Source organism: Dama dama, chromosome 18, assembly GCF_033118175.1.
Source record: "Dama dama isolate Ldn47 chromosome 18, ASM3311817v1, whole genome shotgun sequence".
Lineage (NCBI taxonomy): Eukaryota > Metazoa > Chordata > Mammalia > Artiodactyla > Cervidae > Dama > Dama dama.
The window spans coordinates 56790053-56809390 of NC_083698.1; positions in this window are offsets into that span (position 1 = coordinate 56790053).

Sequence of the window (19338 nt, forward strand, 5' to 3'; positions counted from 1 at the left end):
TTTGGCCTATCAGACCAGTATGGTATTTATCTGCAAACACCAAGCTTTAGAGACTTCCAGAGCACACAAGTTGGTGCCTTCCCTCTTCTGGAAAGAGGAAGCCCACAGTCCCATGGAAGCTGAGTTTGTACACTCCTCACTCCACATCCACCCCTGAGAGACATGCTGTTTCAGGTCTCAGCTGGTTCACTGTCCGGGCCACCCTGAGTGGGCCTGCGAGTCACTTACAGTCACTTCTTCTTGTCTGCTGATAAATGTTTAACAACACTGGGTCTTCAAGGTAGAGGGTGTGAAAGCCAAGGTCCCTAGCAATTGCCAAGGTATAAGTAAGCCTATATGGTTAATTTCAAGCTACCAGTGTGCCCTCATGGCATCGAGTTGAAAAGAGATGTCGAAAATACAAGGGTTGGCTCTCACACACCAGTACAAGGTCATTCTAGGACACCATTTCTTGCGACATGTTTTGTTTCATAAGGTTTCACTAGAAGTCTGCTGACAGTTTGGTAGCACTTGGCCATTTTTTAAATCACTTTTATTCCTTTTTAAAGGATTTAGGAACAGGAGGAAGACAGTAATACCAGATAACAAAGAATTGCTTGCACTACCCCTCACTTGTGAATAGCATTTACAGCATGTAAATGCTGAGAGGGCTATACAAATTTTAGTGTGATACCACTAACATATAAGGGAGTTGAGAAGATGTTACAGGCTTTACTTATTTATATACATACTATTTTTTTGAAAGGCATGGAAAGAAACGGCTAGAGAGGTTGAATAAAAGTAACAACTATATTTTTATTCCTAAATTTTTTTTATTTTATCATTTAAATACAGACTTCACTATTTGTTCATTATTTCCATAGTCAAAAAAAGAGTGCTTCTAGGCCTCGCAGTCTAGAAGTCCTCATTAATTTACAGTAAAAAGTCAGAGTTAGTCCCTTTGCTGAAATGACTAATATTTAGGGGAAAATAGTTTCTTAAATAAGAGCAACTGGTACTTGAATAGTACTAAGTAGTTTACATACACTCTCCTACATACTCCTCCACGTGACCCTAAAATAAGGGTCTCATTTTTCATCTATATTTTGTCTACGAGGAAATAGAGGCTCAAGTAGAGACATTTACAATGATTTACCAAAGGCCATATAATCTTGTCAATTGAAAAGTCAGATCTCGTCTGCTATCTGCTTTTCCCCCTTCCTCTCCTTTCCGAAAATATTTTTTGGGTAGTGAGTTAATCTATGCAGGCTGCCACAACAAAACACCCCAGACAGGGTGGCTTAAACCATAGAAATGTATTTTCTCAGTTCTCTTCATTAGAAGTCCAGGGTCAAGTTTCTGTTAGGGTGAGTTTCTAGTGAGACCCCTTTTCCTGGCTTGCAGATGACTGATTTCTCATTGTGTCTTCATATGGCTTTTCCTCTGTGCTGGAGAAAAAGACATCTCTGGTCTCTCCTCCTCTTCCATAAGGCCACAGACATATAGGATTAGGTTTTTACCCCTATGAATTCATTTCATCTTAATCACCTCTGTCAAAGCCCCATCTCCCAATACTGTCACATTGAGGATTAGGATTCCAACATATGAATTTCTGGAGGACACAATTCATTCCATAACAGGCAGCAGCCACTACACCAGAGATGGAAATATAGTGATGGACAAAAAAAGACCTGGTCCCTGACTTTGCAGAGCTTATGATGTATTAGGAAGGACAGATGCTGACTTGGTCCACATTTTCCCTCACACAACACTATAGAAAGCATACTGCTTACCCCAATCTCCTTCATGCCATCCCCACCCCCCTCAAATATTTTTATGAGTCAGACACAACTGAGCGACTTAACTGAACTGAACTGATACAGGATAAACTTCAGACCACCTTGTGTCTTATTCATTTGTCTTTAAATTTGTAGAGACAGAATGAATAAAACTCACTTGAAAGTCCCCTCAGAGGAAGGCTAGTAGAATCCTTTCTGAAAGCAGAACAAGGGTTAGGCCAGGATTTGTCAACAACAAAAAAAACTTACTGCAGTGGTGGAGAGCAAGGAGTATTTTTGTGAATTCTATGGGGGTGCGTGCTGTGCTTCGGTCTTCAATCTAGACTGGTGAGCATCAGAAGGAAAGCTTTCTCTTTTCATCAGTACCCAAAATCAAGACTTATTATATTTAAGAAGTCTCTGCTGTTAAGCCAAAGTAAATTCACAAGTGTTTCAGAAATTTTTTAAAAATAGCAAAAAGAATCGGACTCACCAGCATCACAGCCCTTTGAATCTGTGATTCTGTGTCACCTTCCCACAGCACAAATGGAGGTTAAAAGAAAAATGTGGGAGAAGAGAAAAAAAACATTCTAAGACCTTTTGTTTAATGATATGCAAATGAAACAGTTACTAGGTCACCAAGCACCATGGATGCTAATTCTGCAGTGTTTTTTGAATCCATTCTCTGCCTTCCAGCTGGCAGAAGCTTTGTATTGAATTAGATATAATATCGGCTCTGACTCAGACAAATCTGGCTTCTGCTCCTGACTCCAGTGCTTACTAGTTTCATGAACTTGAGCGAAATAGCTAGTCTCTTTCTGCCTTGGTTTCCTTACAACAAAAATTAGAATGATAATGCTGTGCTGGGCTTTCTCTGGTTTAAGAAAACGAGGTACATTCCAGTTACCACAGGATATTATAAAGATACTATGAAGATGAAAAGGAAACTGTCTCAGTCACCATCCTGATAATCAGCACGTTGTTCACCATCACTCAGAACAGGGCAGGTGCTGTTCTGAGGGTCCCTCAGGACTCAGATTCACCTGAAGACGAGAGTTCATTTCTCCTAACACTAGCACCTCTGCCAAACGGTGACAATCTCTCTCTCCTTTTATCCACTTCCTTCTAGTTTGGGTGGTGGTGGTTTGGTTGTAAGTCATGTCCTCCTCTTGGCCATCCCATGGACTGTAGCTCTCCAGGCTCTTCTGTACATGGGATTTCCCGAGCAAGAATATGGAAGTGGGTAACCATTTCCTTCTCTAGGAGATCTTTCCAACCCAGGAATTGAACCCTGGTCTCCTGCATTGCACGTGGATTATTTACCGACTGAGCCACCAAGGAAGTCCTTCCTTCTATTCAACTACCAACTAATTTCTCTCTACTCCTCATGTTACGACTCCTGTTAACTTCCTACTTCTATTATTGCCTTCATTCTAAGGCAATTTCTTCGTGTATTTCTTTTCAGCCTCTTCCACTACTTGCTGCATCCTTTCTTGTATGTTTGTCTCATTTTTAAGCTGCCTAAAACACAAGGTTTGATCAAATTCTTAATCAGAATAAAGCTCTGCTTTTGCACAGATTTTGATCCCCATCTCTTATAGACCACTGTTCAGCCTGTGGGTGGCTGCCTTGGAGACTGATGCTCCTCCGTTACACCCATGTGGCTACCATGGTCGGGTCACAGGGACACAGCACGGTTACATCTGCTGAACTGTTGACAGGCAAGCCCTCGGAGGTTTCTCAGGAGAGAGCAGTGTAATTGAGCACTCTTTTGATTGACCTGTATAAAACAGGTGCTGGTGAGGATCAGATAAAGATGTGCGAACAGCTTGTTTAGTGCCTGGCATATAACAGATCCTCGATAAACCTTAGCCCCACTCTTTCATCCCCATTGCAATTACTGTAATTCAGGTCTAAGTTCTCTTTTACAACTGCAGTGGGTTCCCACAAGTCTCTTTGCCTCCACTTTCTTTTCTCCTCCAATTCATGACCCATACCTCTGCCAGAGCAATTTGTAGAGACCAGATGGAATTATTCATTTATTTAACATAAATTGAGTCTTTGTTGTGTCAGACACTATCTCAGATGATGGAAATATAGAAATTAATAAGGTGTGCATTCTATTCTCAAGGGACTAAAGAACAGGAAAGAAAATTAATCATAGTAAATATACACCATAAAAAGGGCAGTGAAGCCCCACCTAAAATTATCAATAGGCTCTTCCCTGTTCAGCAAAGAACAAAGTTTCTAAAGAAGAGGAAACAGGTGAATCTTGAGAAATACAGTAGCTCAGAAAATGCTAGCACAACGGAAGTTCATTGTACAAAGAGGACCAGATCATGAAGCGTTTGCAATTTTTATGTGAGGGATTAGAGAATTTTAAGTCCAAAAAGAATAGCCTCCTCTACTTTAAAGGAGGTTAAAAAAAAAAAAAAGTGGGGTTTATGTTTCAAAACAAACAAACTAAGAAAGGATTCTAGAATCTAATAAAATCCAGGAAATGCTGGGTTAAAATAATTAATAATAAAAGGACATCTTTACCACAGGATTTCTCAGAGCTTTTAATATACAAATGTGTATTATGACTCTCCAAGAGGAGAATTTGATGTAAGACATTTGCCGGATTTGTTTGACCTGGAACCACTCTTTCCATAGAACATCTGGCAGGATACATTATTAAACCCATTCTAGGATATGAAGTTGTTGTCTATGGGCTTCCCAGGTGGCACTAGTGGTAAGAACCTGCCTGCCAATGCAAAAGAACCAGGAGATGTGTGTTTGATCCCTGGATCAGGAAGATCCCCTGGAGGAGGGCATGGCAACCCATTCCAGTAGTCTTTCCTGGAGAATCCCATGGACAGAGAGGCCCAGTGAGCTATAGTCATTAGGGACCCAAAGAGTCAGACACAGCTGAACATGCATAAGAACTAAGAAGTTTCAGCAGGAGAATAAGGTGAACAAAAGCCACTTGCAGATCCCAATGCCCTGGTCTCCCAGCCTGGCCCCACACTGCCTCTTCAGCCGCGCTTGTCAGCTGCTTCCATCCATCTTCTCTACACCCTGCACAAACTGGACATTTCATTTTTCACTAAGCATGCTTCATACTCCCTTGCTTTGGAGCCTTTGAACAGTCTCCTCCTGAAATTCTACTCATCTTTCAGGATACACCTCAAAGACCACTTCTTGAATAAAGTCATTCATAATTCCCCAAATTGTGTTGATAATACTCCCTTTGGGTGTTGCTTTTATTTCTGGTTAGCCCTTGTTTCATTCTATTTTGGCAATGCTCATGAATAACGATGGGGAATGCTGGTCACTCCTTGCCAGAACCACCCACAGCCAGTTCTAAATTTTTCCTTCTATATTCACTACTTCCTCTTTGGGTTTTGAAATGGGATCTTCCCTGAATAATAGATGTATACACACGCACACAACAGAGGGTTCCCAAATTTCCCTCACTGCACAAAAATGTGTAGAGAAAATTCAGCTTCTTTGTCTGTAACCAATCTAATCTTCGTCATTAGCACACACCTGCTGAGTTGTGATAAAAACTGAGTTTATTCCTCTCTTATTAATTAATCTAATTCTCTCTAGGGAACTCAGTGTTTTTTTGGATAAATGTCTAGTCTTCCAGATGCTCTCTCTCAGCCTTCTCTTCCCCAAAGAGACATCTGGGTATATGAGGTGTGTTTCCTATGCCCTCTTGACAGTAGAGCAGGGAGGTCTGGGATTTATCTTCTCTGTCCTTATGCTTTTCTCTGGACTAACAAACACAGAAGTATCACTGGGCCTGTCCTGAGATGTTCTGCTGGCATCTGCTGTTAAGTTTGGCAGCTGGTGGGATTTATGACCTGACCTCTTTCGGTCTCCTTAAAGCCTCATTCTGTTTAAGCCCATCTTATCTCTCATTGAACATCTGGTCCTGGCACAGCGGTCTATCATGTGATACTCAGCTGCAAGGTCACCTCCACTCTGTGACAGCAACTCTCGGCATGCCAGAATAGTTTACTATTAATAATTTACTCTTCCACCTCACCCCTGGGGCTTGCAAGAAAATCTGGGATTCTATCCAAGACTGAAATAAAAAGACCGCTTGGGGTTGCTAAAGTCAGTATGAAGTACAGTGTAGTTGCTCAATAAAAAATTGAATGGAAGATTCCAAGAAGAAAAAAAAAATGATTATAAATTTTAACTTTTTAGCATCTATGATACTATTTTCAAGAAGCTCTGCTATACATGATAATATAAATTGTATGCAAAGATTTCAATGTTTCCTGTAACTATTTTAACATATACAAATTTGATGTCTTACTTCTTTTAGTTTATCATCATTACCATCCAAGAGCATCATTTAGCAGGTGTGAGGCCCCTACACTTAGATACTTTAAATTTTAAGAAAAATAATCATGGTACAGATATACAAGTGAGAAACAAGAAAACTTGAGCAAAATATTACCTTTAAATTGAAAAGCAAACTGAGGATGCCACACACTAATCAGTGGGAAGGTCAAGACACAAAAAGAGTCTGCAGGTGAAATGAGGGTAGCCAAAGGCACCAGAGAAGTGGACTTTGGGATTTAAGCAGTGCAAGATTAGGGATGTCTCTGTGTGGCTGACCCACACTAATCCCATTTTGTCAGCTCCTTCTTAGACCCACCGTGCCTTCCCTTCTGAGTGGCTGAGCGTTAACATCCTCATAAGAAATGCATCTAAGCCTTATCAGCTTTTACCTTGCCTTCATTTGATATGAAAACCAGAAGGTTAATGATCATGAGACCCTCAGTGGAAGGAAAACCCCCTGGTTCTTGTCATGCAGATGTGCTTCTTCCTTAGCAATCAGATTCTATTTTAGTTTTGGCCCCTTTAAGTCCCTCTGTACTGGGTCAGGAAGATCCCCTGGAAGAGGCATGGCAACCCACTTCACTATTCTTGTCTGGAGAATTCCTTGGACACCTGTCCAAGGGTTGCAAAGGGTCAGACACCACTGAAGCGACTTAGCATGCACACATACCCCTTTCAGGGTACTCTCTGGATCATTCTCAACTCAGTCTTGCCTGTGTGTTAGTTACCCACCGTAAACTTCATAACTGCCTTCATGGAGTTGCCTGCTTCACTGTTTTCAGCCTTAAAGTTCCTTCTCTGTTTGAAGGATAGTATTCAATATCTCCACCTTCCAATAGTCTCTCAGTTATTCTCCATAAAGGTAATGCCGCTGCTGCTGCTAAGTCATTTCAGTCGTGTCCGACTCTGTGCGACCCCATAGATGGCAGCCCACCAGGCTCCCCCGTCCCTGGGATTCTCCAGGCAAGAGCACTGGAGTGGGTTGCCATTTCCTTCTTCAATGCATGAAAGTGAAAAGTGAAAGTGAAGTCACTTAGTCATGTCCGACTCTTAGCGGCTCCATGGACTGCAGCCCACCAGGCTCCTCCTTCCATGGGATTCTCCAAGCAAGAGTACTGGAGTGGGGTGCCATTGGCTTCTCCAATAAAGGTAATAGTACAATGTTATTCAAATGAAATGGAGTATCTCTAAGAGTGACCTTAAACTCTCCTGCAAATACGAGACAATCTAAGTGGATTGCAAACAGATGCTCTTAAATAGTATTCTAAAACATAACTTCAGAATAAAGACAACCAAAGAATGAAGAGAATTAAACCCTTGCTAATATACTAATCATATCTGTTCTCATTCTTCTGTATTAGTTCACTGGTCAGAGATTGGCTTCTGGCTTCCTGTTAATCTTAACCTTAGCCGAATTTACATAACACTTGCTACTAAAGGGATGAGAGAAATCCAGACAGCTTTTAGCATATGAGTAATCAATTTTTTAATAGGCTGTAGTGGATATTGGGTACTGGGGAGGATTAGATACTATCTTAATAATGGGTCAAAGGACAGAAGAGCTTTTAAATATCATTTTTCTTCCTGAGAATATCTTGGAAGTTATGATTTTAAAAATAATAATATCTGATACAAAGTCAGGGATTCATTAGTTTAGTTCTTTTATTTTTTGTTTTAAGTAAATTCTTCCCTGATGATCACTGCATCACCTAAGTGTGAAGCCAAGCAGTGACTATTTCATCATACCAAATACAATCTCCTTTCCTCTGAGAGGTGTTGAAAGGTTCATTTAATCCAATGACTCAATTGGAACCTTTTATAATGCATTTTATATGACACAAAATTTATCTACATTTAAAAAATGCATTGGAAGAATACCTCTGTTCATTTCAATGACCCTGAGAGTGCCCCAGTTACTTTAGATTATATAGATATTGTGCTACAACCTGCCGGCTTAACCGTAAACTTTTATCTTCAATTAACTTCTGGCTATGATCTATTTAAATCCTCGGAGAAGGTGGGAGAGGCAGGAAGTCAGAGAGAGGCAAAGGGTTCCTATTGGAATAAGGCAGCTCTCAATCAACATCAAAGGACAAGGAGAGCCACAAAAGCTGCAGAAAGCAGGGCATCTTGCCTTCACTCGGCCTTTGTTGAGCCTAGGTGGGCAAGAGCTGGTAAATTGAGCTGAAAAATAGAAGCATTCCAGGTGGGCAAAGCAGCAAAGAGAAGAGCCTGGCCAGTCCTTCCCAGGCTCAGCAAGGCCTGGTTCCACGTGATCACTGGGAGATGGTACCCATGCTACCACAGAAGGCATTCATTGGTGCAAATGAGGTCAGAAGCAAAAATAAAATCCTAGAGCCTGTACAAGTGTATACATTTCAATTGGAGGAAGGCCATATCAAACAGACAATGAACACTCAATCCAATAGTAAGAGAGCTGAGGTTTGCTGTGAGTGAAGTCAAAAGAATGGTGGGAGAGGAGGTGTCACTTCCCCAAGCAAGTTATGTCCACAGTGCTTGCAGACCAGGTATCACCCTATTGCAAAATTGGCCAGCTATAGTCCATTGGGGTCGAAAAGAGTCAACCAGGACTGAGCATCTAACACTTTGGCAAAAGTGGAGAACTTCCTTTAGTATACCTACTAAGAGATGATCCCTGCCTTTCTTAAAGCAACCACGTCCTCTTGATGATGTGGATACTTGTAACAAGCTTAATCCGACAAATATTTAACTCCCACCTATAGGCCTGAGTTCCCTTCCAGAAAGATGTCAGACCCCACTCAGCACTTCTTCTAGGTGGCTAATACCACTTAGAAGTGTGGGGCAACAGTCTCCGCTAAGCCATGTTAGCCGTGCCCTCTGTGTCCTGGGCTCCTGCTTACGACAGATACAAAAAGGATGTTCAGCAATTTCAGGTCATAGTCCCTCATTAAGGAATTACTGATCTGGTTCAGGGCCAAACTCCTGGCTTCATATTTGCATCACCTGGGGAACTTTTGAAAAACAACCAGAGTCTAGGTAGGGCCTGGATAGGGATATATTTTAGCCTCTCTTTGCAAGTGGTTCCTTCACCTGTAAAATAGGGATAATAATAATGCCTCCCTCACAGAGGTCTAGTGAAGATTAAATGTGTTACTAAATAGAAAATGTTTAGAACAGAACCTGGCATCAGTGACCAATCATTCTGTTTTTTTTGGGATTGAAATTGTCCCAGGATGCAGAATTTTCAATGCTAAAGCTTTAATGAGCAAGTGAAGTGTTAGTCACTCAGTCATGTCCAATTCTTTGTGACCCCATGGACTATAACCCGCCAGGCTCTTGTCTGTGGAATTCTCCTGGCAAGAATAGTGGAGTGGGTTACAGTTCCCTCCTCCAGGGGATCTTCCTAACCCGGGAATCGAACCCCAGTCTCCTGCACTGCAGGCAGATGCTTTACCATCTGAGCCACTGGGGAAGGCTAAAGCTAAGACATCCTGGGCAAACCAGTATGATGTGGTTACCCTACCTGGTACATAGTAAGTAGTGTATACATGTTAGAATTTTTTGATGATACATGCAAAGATTATTCATTTGAACTACATGTAGATTGTTACATATCTCCTACTTCTGTTTTTTCAAAAGTCAAATCATTTAAGCAAGCAGGATACATACCACCTAAACTTCTCATCCTGGAACCAGGACTTCATATGAATTCTTTTGTCTTCAAGCTCATCATTTGAAGTAGAGGCCTGAATCTTTTCTGTTTCATCTTCCCCAGAGTTTTTATATTAGCACCAGAAACTCACTTCTCATTGGCTTACTTTCTCTTAAAGCCTGCTTGTTAGAAAAGAGGCTTCCTTCTTATTGGCTCATTTGTTTGATCTTGTTTAATGAGGCAAATTTTTATAACACTAGGAGGTAAAACATCATTACTGTCAACGGTGCCCAGTTTTATTTGGCTTCCTATCACAGCACTTGCTATGCATAAAAAATTGCATTTCTTTCCCTTTTCTCATTGCTCAAGGCCACATAATCACAAACAGATTATTAGAAAATGTCTCCTATGCACTGGCCCAGGCTTACATAGATAATGCATGTGACATAATTAAAAAGTAATGTAAACTTTCACAAACACAACAGAACTTATCATTCCAAAATGAGATTGTCACCATGGAAGGAAATAATAGGAAGTATACGAAAGAGTAGAACTTCAGTGCCAGATAAGTCCCAATTCTACACTAGTTCTAAGGGATTTAAATCACTTAAACATTTTGATTCTGCTTCCTCATCTAGATGACAAGGATAATACATGCGTCATAAGACTTTGGTGAAGATTACATAGAAGTGATTTCTATTCATCACTGAGCTTCCTTCTTCCCACTTTTAAATCTAAGCTATCCTGGGGTGGAAGAGGAGGCACATAGCCATTCCGGAGAGGATACTGATAAATAGAATACTTTGGAATTACTTACACCATGTCTTCGTAAATTTCTCTACTGACAAAAGTTCAGGCTCTTGAGTCAAGTTTGATGACTAAAGTGAGTGAACTAAACAGGGCAATACCATCAGTAGTGATGATGAAAGCTCAGCCTTTCTGCACACTGGTGCCCAGTGAAATCTGAGAGATGGAATTTTGGGTGAAGTAGAAAAGAATCGCTTTATTGTTATGCCAAGTTAAAGGGGACACAAAGGGCTCCTGCCCTTGAAAGCTGGTTCCTAGCTAGGGAGGATCTGAGGAAGAATTTTATAGCAATAATTCAAGGGCAAAGTTGCAGATAAGATTAGGGTGTGAGTAGGGCCGGCTTCAGTTAATCTTCTTAATGAGCTTCTGTGGTTCCATTAGACTGGCCTCAAGTGGTCTTCTCCCATGGAGAATGCTGACACCTTCCATTGTCGGGTTTTAATTCTATAAATGGGATTAAGGATATTGTTCTGTGTGTCCCCTGAGGTGGAACCAGGACCCTGCCCCAAAGCTGTACTATCATTTCTTGGCTGCTCCTTCCTTGACTCTTAATCCTTTCCCTTCCTGGATTAGCAACATTTTGAATCTGCCCTTCAGAACTCAGGGAAGGTTATAGAGGTGGAACAGAAAGTCTCCCTGTGCCCAGGACCCCCTACAGGGGCCTGCTTGCTTTCAATAATAAAAATGTGACTACAGTAATAGGGCGCACCTCTAACCATTTCCAGCTTGGCATTGCCCAAATGGAATCCATTTTTGTGCAATCTCTTATATTTTTTAATATGCATCTGTGTATCTTTTAACAGTTCTGGTGTCCAAAAAGGGAACCAAAGGAGACCCCAGTGGCCCCCAAAAGCAATGAGCAACCAAGCATAGGACTTCATGAGCCCCTTGATTTCACTGTCTCTGGAAATGATTGGTAAGTCCTTTCTGGATCCTGGATCCAAGCTCCACAGCTTTTGAATTATGAGCTTTCAGACTTTATTTGAGCATTTGTTTTTCTGGATAGGGTCCAGAAGCTGGTCAGAGTTAGATTGGGTCTGGGATCAGACTAAGTTCAGCTTAGAAATGGGAGATAATCCGGACTGGGTCCAACGTAAAACTGGATTGGATGCAGTGTGAGGCCTCAGGTGAGTAAAATTATTTTGAGGCTAAACAAGTAGGTCAATGGAGAAGGCAACCCACTCCAGTACTCTTGCCTGGAAAATCCCATGGACAGAGGAGCCTGGTAGGCTGCAGTCCATGGGGTCATGAAGAGTCAGACACAACTGAGCAGCTTCACTTTCACTTTTCACTTTCATGCATTGAAGAAGGAAATGGCAACCCACTCCAGTGTTCTTGCCTGGAGAATCCCAGGGACGGGGGAGCCTGGTGGGCTGCCTTCTATGGGGTCACACAGAGTCAGACACGACTGAAGTGACTTAGCAGCAGCAGCAGCAGCAAGTAGGTTAACTTTACCAAAGATAATATTGAATTACAGTGTACACCAGTGGAGAAGTTTTAATCATCTTAGACAGGCTTATCCATTTACACAGTTGCCCTAGAGACAAAGGAGTTTCACTCAAGCACTTACTAAAGAGAATAGAGGGGAAACTCCTTTTCTTCCTTTATAGTTTCTGGTGACCAGGATGAGACCTGCAGATGGGATACTGAGAAAACTGCAGAGGTCAGCAAAGGATGAGAATTCTCACCAAAGTCAGCTCCCCTAGATCTCTCTCTGTGGTGCCTAGTGTGAAATAAAATATTTCCTGCCATATCAGTAGACAGGGATGTCACAGTTATCAGTGATTACAGCCCTCCAGTGTGAGCTGGTGAGTCATAAGGGCACTCAGGATGAAGAATACCTCCTTGCCATCAGATTGCAGCCACTCCCTATAGTAAGCTCCAAAGGAGCTTGGGATGTGAAAAACACAGGGTACCAGGTGAGGTGGCTATGAAAGGAATGATTTCAGTGAGCCAGATTCTTGCAGCTTCCCATACATAGACAAGCACTAAATTCCTTAATTTGGGATATCTGCTTTTCTTTAACAATATTTTTTTTTAAAGAGATAAATAAGGCCTTTATATACAGAGAAGAGCTAGTGGTAAGTGGAGTTAAGGTAGCACTAGAGGTAAAGAACCCGCCTACCACTGCAGGAGACATGAGACCCAGGTTCGATCCTTGGGTTGGGAAAATCCCCTGGAGAAGGGAACAGCAACCCACACCAGCATTCTTGCCTGGAGAATCCCATGGACATAGGTGCCTGGTGGGCTATAGTTCATGGGGTGGCAAAGAGTCAGACATGACTGAAGCGACTTAGCACACATACAGAGAAGCATAAGTCAGTGGGGGCGGGCGGGCGGGCTGTCAGCAGCAGCAGCAGGCCAGACAGGGTGACCACACCAGCAGGGCTCTGTCAGTGGTAGAAGATGCCCCGGAAGCAGGCCTTGTCCTCCTTGTCTTTCTGAAGGATCTGTGCTTAGAGGCACAGCTCACAGCTAGATCTGCTCCTAGATCCATAGCTCACGGCTCACCATAGTCGCCAGGGTGGGTCCCAGTTCCAGCACCTTGGCAAAGTCAGCCTGGGCTTCTTGAGTGTTCCACACTGCTGCATGTGCCTTGCTGTAATTGAAGTAGGCCTTGACAGTGTCATCATACTTATTGAGGATGGAGTAGTAGTCCAGCACTTCTGATACTCTACCTTAAGCATCTCAATGTCAAAGATGAGAGGCTAGGCCTTCTGCTACAGGGCATCCAGATCAGCATGGCCCAGGGAATTGTGCTCCTGCATCTGGGTGATGCCCTCCAGGGGGTCCTTGCTGGCTGCAATGTTGTGTAAACTCTTGGCCAATAGCCGATATAGGACCACATGCTTGACATCACAGCAGAACTGAGCAATCTCCTCCTCCCACATGGTATGCAGGATGGTCTCCCACAGGGGCAGCTTAAACTTCTTGCCAATGATGAGCTCCGTGGGCTTGCCTCATGGCGGGCTGTCATCCAGCATGGTGTTCTCCTTGTCATTGCAAAGAGTCTGGTAGTAGAACGTGACTTTGGTTCCATCCTGAAAGTCAGGCAGCTTTCCTTGGCCCTCCTATATCATGGACTTTTGGACCCCATCCTCCCAGAGTCTTTCAATGATATCCACCATACTCCTTCCTCACTGCTCTCTTTCAGCAGCTTCCAGACCAGCTTCCTCAACTTCTTGAATTTAGGCAACTTCTGAGCTGGCGTCATTTTGGCTATGGGCAGAACAATAATACTTTGATGTTCAGATTACCTGCCCTTTATGTGAAACTTCTATATAATCTGGCTCCTCCCCGCCTCTCCTCACAGTAGTTCTCAGAGTTACTTGAGATGCTGTTTCCCAGGCTTGAAATTCTAAAACTTCCCACCAAATAAAACATAACTCTCAACTTTTGGTGGAGGAACTGGCAACCCACTCCATATTCTTGCCTGGAAAATTCCACCGACAGAGGAGCCTAGCAGGCTACAGTCTACGGGGTCACCAAGAGTCAGACAAGACTGAGCACGCATGTGAATGGCATAGAATTCTTTAAACTGGCATTCTTGCTGAATGATGTTGTCTAGGCATCACTGGAGACTGAAAAAAATTCCTGCTCCATAAATAAGGCTAATTAAAAGTCTATATAAATTTTAAAAGGGGCAATACTTTCATTTTTTTCTTACTTAATAGTGTAAAAAATTCTTTGAGCTAAGCTAAAACCATGGAAAAAACATACTACTTTAGTGTTTAGCAGTATACCAAAACTAGCAAGAGTTTTCTTCAGGATTTCGTTGAAAAATTAAGATTATATCTTGAGTGTGTCAGGGCCAGTCAAATTGTTGGTGTTGCATCATAGTTACCTTAACTGTTTTAAACATGGATCCTCTGTGCCTGTGAATATACTTGCATGCTTCTACTTGACTTTACTGACTCAGCTTTTAGGTTGGGACTATTTTTTAAGTCAACAAAAGAAGAAGCTAAAATCTTACATAGTCCCTTTTTTTCCAAATTTAGATTGGCAAGGAAAAAGATTGATTATTGACCCTTTCTCTCCCAGGGGCAGCTATTTCCTTCCTGTCTCACTGTGTATCCTGAGAGGCTGACCTGGCTACCATCAGATTGTAGGGCCCCAAAATATGGCCAGATACAAATGTGGGTTGTACTCCATTTGCAGCTAGGGTCTTACCAACTATTCCCTGCTCTCAAGGGAAATGTCTAAGTCATTCTTTCAGTTATCTTTGGGAGTGGCTCTAGATCTCGAAAGGGTAGTATGTTTTGCGTTTCATTGAAGACCCCTTTTGTGTCCATGTGCTGTGTTGAGCTGTGCTGTGCCTAGTTTTACAGTTGTGTCTTTTTGTGACTCCACAGACCATAGCCCACCAGGCTCCTCAGTCCATGGGATTTTCCAGACTAGAAGACTAGAGTGGGTTGCCATTTCCTCCTCCAGGGGATCTTCCCAACCTAGGGATTGAATCTGCATTTCCTGTGTTTCCTGCATTGGCAGGTGGATTCTTTACCACTGAGTCACCTGGGGAACCCCTGTCAAGAATATTTACTCTTTGTCTCAGGTAAAATGTGAAACAATATATTTAAGAGGATTATTTTTCAAAGTAGTTCTCCGGTCAGAAATTGACCTAATTGAAAGCTGACATTCAGACTCTGGTAAGAACTGTTTTTTAGACCTTGTCTACTAAGCTAAAAAGCAGAGACATTACTTTGCCAACAAAGGTCCATCTAGCCAAGGCTGTGGTTTTTCCAGTAGTCATGTATGGATGTGAGACTTGGATGATAAAGAAAGCTGAGTGCCAAAGAACTGATGCTTTTGACCTGTGGTGTTGGAGGAAGAGAAGGGGATGACAGAGGATGAGATGGGTGGATGGCATCACCAACTCAATGGACATGAGTTTGAGTAAACTCTGGGAGTTGTTGATGGCCAGGGAGGCCTGGCACACTGCAGTCCATGGGGTTGCAAAGAGTCAGACACAACTGAGCAACTGAACTGAACTAAGCTAAAATGAAACTACATACCCAGAGGGAAGGAAAACCATTCTGACGCCATTGTGGAAGGATTACTAAACATTCCAAAGAAATATGGCTCTAAATCTAGAATGTAGGAGTCTTTTGATTTCCATTTTTGTTGGAAATCTTCTCCCGGAAATGAAAGAGGAAATTGAGGATAATGCAAGGTTGGATGGCAGGGTCAGCTTCTTGAAATTATTTAGCTTACAACCCAATTCTTTGAGGAATTAAAACAATTGTACTTGTCTTACAATTGAGTCTTTACTGGAACAGAAATGCAGCTCCAGCAACAATTCAAAGTCTACCTATCTTTTTACCAACCCCCCAAACTTCCCTATTTATCTCAAAAGACTTGTAGATATAAAACATCTGAATTTTGGAACAAAAGTCTTTTTGGAGAAATTTACAGCCTTTCTCTGTTCTTTGAGATGTAAATATTCTCCCTGGTCTTCCTTAGGAACCCAGCTCCATCACTTGAAATGCAAAGTTATGAAAGAATTTTTATCAGAGAAAAAATAAATTAAACTATTTGGAAACAAGGTGAATGAAAAGTCTCAAGCCTTTTTCACAAATATTAGTAAAAGTTTTAGCCATCTAACATGTAATCTTAACTTATTCTTTCTGCCAGAAATACAACCAGCCATTCTTTTATAAACCAGAGTTTTGCATTATTGTACCTCATGGATGACATTTTAAAGGAAAAAATATAAAATCAATGTGTCTGTATGCCTTTGTATGTATGTTATAGTTGTGTGAAATTTTTCTGCCTCTGAATGATATTGCCAAAACTAATTTGTCAAGAGTTCTATTTAATTTACTTGAAGACAAACAAAATTTTAAATTAATTAAATGTGCTCTCAGAAATAAAGAAACTAACCCAAATGTTTTTCAAGTTCACATGATCTAAGATAAAAACTAAACTTTGTTGGTTTAATTACAACAGGAATGTCTTTAGAGTTATGAACACTGAATATGATGCTTTGATTCGACCTAGATTCACTAAAAGTCAGATAAGCTCATGTTTTCTCTGTTACAGAATTGAGGGTGATTGTGAGGGGAAAAATATATTTCAGTAGAAAATTATAATACAGTTTTGTGGATATCAGATTCTAGTTCCATTTATTGTCTTTGAGGTTTTGTTATGTATCTATAAACCAAACTAGATCCTGATTCTACCAGTATCCTCAAATATCTGGCTACAAGTCTCCAGACTAACATTTTCAATTTTCTCCCACCCTTTCTGAGTTGGAATCCTTAAGAACAAAGACTGCCCTTGAACCTCTGGCCGGACGATACCAAATATGCCTAATAACCCAGAAGGCAGCCAAACTTCAAGAACTTGAACTTTGGGTCCACATCCCCCAATTAAAATGGGCTCTCTAGACTCTTGGAACTGCACACTAGCTGGAGATCTTAAAATTAAAATTGTCTTGGGAATTTCCTCCCCAGAAGCAGATGGCATCCTGAGGTAGACAGCTCTCCCAAAATCAGAGGTCAAGATCCGCATTCAAGATAAAAGCTTGTTTTCTTTTGCTTTTTCACAACTTAGTTTTTCTCTCTGTTAATGCATGAGAAAACAGAGCTCCTTAAATTTGGCAACTATTGCGGAATCTACTGCTAAGCCCATAGCTGCACAACAAAAGTGCCTATATTTTCTTGCTAAAGTGGTTTTAGGTAATAGAATTGCTTTTGGCTGAACAAAGATGAGTCTGTGCCACAGCAAATACCTTCTGCTCTAGCTGCATCAACACCTCTGGTATTGTAGAAAATAGAGGAAATAAATAAACCGCTTGACTAAAACAGGCTGTTGCCCCTTCAGGTACATTCCTTAATTTATTTGCTAACAACTGGTTTGGTTCATGGGGGCTCTGTCTAAGGAGCATACATCAGTGCCTTGGTATTATCCTCCTAATAGTTATCCTTGAAGTGTCCCTGGTGCACTATGTTCTCCCAAAAGTCTTAAATGAATGTCCATAGTCACCAGTAGTTCATTAGATGGTCTCAGAATGCTTGAGAACAATCAAGATGAACAGCAGAAACAATCTCTTCCACAGATCTGCCATCATAACCTGAGTTTCACAATCAGACAAGAGCAGCTTAGATCTGATGGTGACTGAGAGTAGCACTGACATTACATTTCTGGTCAATATCTCATGTATCAGAGGATGACCAAGAGGGGAGAACTGTTTAACTAATTGAACAGGGAGGCCATTAGACTGATGTGGCTATAATGCCTTAGTGGCCTGTTTAAGCAAATCAAAATCTAAGCCTGTAAATGCCTCAAGGTAATGAAATCAAAACACTAAGGACACCAATTACAAACAGTCAACTAAGCTTTTTGCTGTAGCCAATCAATAATTTCTTTAACTTCTCCCTTTTCCCTAGAAAACTATCTCCCTGGGCTCCAAACCACTTTTCATTTGACACTTGTTGTTTTTCAGTCATTCAGTCATGTCTGATTCCCTGCCACCCCATGGACTGCAGCACCCCAGGCTTCCCTGTTCTTCAACTCCTGGAGCTTGCTCAAACTCATGTCCATTGAATAAGTGATGCCATCCAACCATCTTATCCTCTATTGTCCCCGTCTCCTCCTGCCATCAATCTTTCCCAGCATCAGGGTCTTTTGTAATGAGTCAGCTCTTTGTATCAGGTGGCCAAAGTATTGGAGCTTTAGCTTCAGCATCAGTTCTTCCAATGAATATTCAGGATGGATTTTTTCCTTTAGGATTGACTGGTTTGATTTCCTTGCAGTCCAAGGGACCCTCAAGAGTCTTTTCCAACCACAGTTCAAAAGCATCAATTTTTTGGTGCTCAGCTTTCTTTATGATCCAACTCTCATCCATACATGACTACTGGTCAAAACCCAAGCTTTGACTAGATGGACCTTTGTTAGCAAAATAATGTCTGCTTTTTATTACACTATCTGGGTTTGTAGTAGCTTTTCTTCTAAGGAACAAGTGTCTTTTAATTTCATGGCTACAGTCACCATCTGCAGCAATTTTCAAGCCCAAGTCTCTCACTGTTTCCATTGTTTCTCCTTCTATTTACCATGAAGTGATGGGACTGGATGCCATGATCTTCGATTTTTGAATGTTGAGTTTTAACCCTGCTTTTTCACTCTCCTCTTTCACTTTTATCAAGAAGCTATTTAGTTCCTCAGTTCCTCTTCACTTTCTGCCATAAGGGTGGTGTCATCTGCATATCTGAAGTTACTGATATTTCTCCCAGTAATCTTGATTCCAGGTTGTGCTGGAAAAATCACAATTAGCTGCTGAACAACCATCGACTGAAGAATGTTGGTCCCACCATAAAAAGATACCCTGCATCCAAGGGCAAAGGAGAAGACCCAACAAGATGGTAGGAGGGGCAAAATCACATTTAGAATCAAACCTCATGCCTGCCAGAGATGCTCAGAGGGTGCAGACAAATCCTTGTGGACAACCAGGATCCAGGGAAAGAAACAGTGATGTCCACAAGAGACTAAGTCAGACCTGCCTGTGAGTGTTTGAGTGTCTCCTGAGGAGGCACATGTCGGCAGTAGTCTGCTGCAGGGACGGGGCTCTGGCTGCAGCAGACCCGGGATATGTGGTGTGTGACATAAGTTCTCTAGGAGGAGGTTGCCATTAGCCTCACCACAGAGTCGCTGAGCAGACAACCTAGAAACTGGAGAACAGTCAAAGAAGTTATACCAAAGAAGTTCTTGCACTGTTGCAAAAGTTCTAGGGCCCAAAACACATTTCCCAACCTGGGGATCCAGCAAAGGGACTAAGAATCCCCAGGGAATTTGAAGGTCAGT